Source organism: Elephantulus edwardii, unplaced genomic scaffold (assembly GCF_000299155.1).
Source record: "Elephantulus edwardii isolate Elephantulus edwardi_28Jun2011 unplaced genomic scaffold, EleEdw1.0 scaffold00017, whole genome shotgun sequence".
Taxonomy (NCBI): Eukaryota; Metazoa; Chordata; class Mammalia; order Macroscelidea; family Macroscelididae; genus Elephantulus; species Elephantulus edwardii.
In genome coordinates this window covers 1798222-1800469 of record NW_006399767.1, presented here as the reverse complement: position 1 = coordinate 1800469, position 2248 = coordinate 1798222, and positions in this window count along the sequence as shown.

The window sequence follows — 2248 nt, the reverse complement described above, 5'->3', positions numbered from 1 at the left end:
TTCTTTACAGTAATTTAATCCATTCTCATCTACATAAAAGCAAAATAAATGTCTGGTTACTTCTATTTTTAAGAAGTGCTTTAAGGTAATAATTAAAACTTTATTTAGACATAAAGAGAAAGCTCTGAGCACTATTTTTAAAGAAAAATGTATAGGTAGTCATTAAAACTTAGCTTCATTGTAAAATATAAACACCATTATGTGTTAGATGGTTACTCTTCCACATATATTTCATGACCGTCACTCAATATTTATCTTTCAGATCCTATTAAAGTTCAAAATCCCTGGTTATGAAAGAGATGCAAATAAAAATAACAATTAGTTATTATCTCACAACAGCAACACTATCAAAATTCATCAGAATAGCAAACAACAAATGCTGGGAAAGATGTGGAGTGATTTAAACTCACATTCACAGCTGGTGAGAATGTAAAATGGTACAACCAGTGTGGAAAGCAGTCTGATGCTTTTTTAAAAAAAGTTGGAAATAGAGATATCATTTGACCCAGGTATTCTACTACTGGGAATATACTTTAAAGAAACCAGATCGATGATGCAGATAGATGTATGAACATTAATGTTTATTATAGCACAATTTACAGAGAGGTGAAGCGAAGAGATGGAAGTAGCCCAAGTGCCTGTCAATAAACAAATGAATGAAAAAACAGTGGCCCATGTACAAAATTGAATATCACACAACAAAGAGAAATAAATTTCTAAAATGTCTGGAAGACATTATGTTATGTGTCGTCGAGTCACTTGCGTCTCATAGCAACCCGATGTACAATAACCCTAAACTCTACTCTTTCCTGTGCCAATTGCACTGTCACCTATACACCCATCCCGATGACCCCAGTCACTGAATAGAGGGCCTTCCTCTCCTGCACTGTCCCTCTACCCTACCAAGCATGATGTATTTCCATACTCAAAAGCTCCACCTCAGTTGCCCTTTCTGTGATTATACATATGTTCTGTTGTACATAGGGTTTTCAGAGGCCTGCTGTTTCAGAAGTGGATGGCCAATTCTTATTCCTAGTCTGTCTTAATCTGAATGTTCAGATTTAAAGATGTATCAGACATACCAGCAATTTACAGAAAAACTGAGATATATATCCCTTATTGTGGAGTGAAGACATATTGAATGAAATATCTCAGTTACAAAAGGACAGATACTGTAAAAGACTACTGTTATAAAAATAGGATAGATGGGGGATCCAAGGTGGCAGTGGAGGTGGAGACAGTGTGGCGAGCTGTGGGAGCAGCAGACCACTTGGAGGAGAGCCACCATCGCCTTCTACATACCTCTTTTTATTGATAATTGAACAGTTAAACAGTTGATTACTGGTCTTCGGTGTGGATTGAGGCTCAACATCAAGAAATCAAGATTTCCATGGAGGAATGGGTAAGTCCTGTGGCTCCCAGCCCCCTGCTGCCAAGCCCATGCTGCTGCTGCAGCTCCATGAGGCTCCCACCCTGGAGCCAAGTTGGCTGTGGTGAGAGACGCGGTGGCAGGTTCCGGTTTCCTTGAGCAGGCCAGAGAGGAAGATCACCAATACGGTGGATTGAGGAAAGTCACTGTGAGCTGTCTACTTGATGACACTTAACAGTGACAGCACGTCCAAAACGACAGATACCCTAAATGCAACACATATTTTGATCTGTTGAATGCCTCTGCCAGGAACTGTTTAGACCTGGGGGAGTCTGTTCACCACTCTCAGGTTCCCTTCTCCATTTATAAAGGGGGAGGGCAGTGACAACTACTTTAAATTACAGTATGACTACTTATTGGGGGGGGGTAAAGGTAGAGGTGCTGTAATTGGGGATGCTGTCCCTGGCCACATGATCTTTGGTTAGGCGAGGGGTCTGGACTTGGGGTACTTTGGTGGGGGAGTGTGCCAGCCAGCCCTAGGGTGTGTCACCTGGCTGGGGCAAGCCGTCTTTGGCCCTCTCGGGGTGAGCTCCTCAGCCCTCAGGTTGTGCCATCCTACCCCTGTGTAGAAAAACTGCCTAGGGTATACAGAGAATTTTATATAGGCTACTTTCCTCCACCCTCTCCCCCAGTAGACCCATAAGTAACACCCCAAAGCCCTTCTATTTGTAACTCACAAGTTTTTTCTCTCTAGGTTTGTTCCGTTTCTTATAGGTAACCTTAACACTGAGTTTTACTCCAGACCTGACCCTGAACCCAGTTCCAGAGACAAAAAGGAAATACAGCTGCCAGCTAAGGAAGCAAAGGAGGATGGAGCCT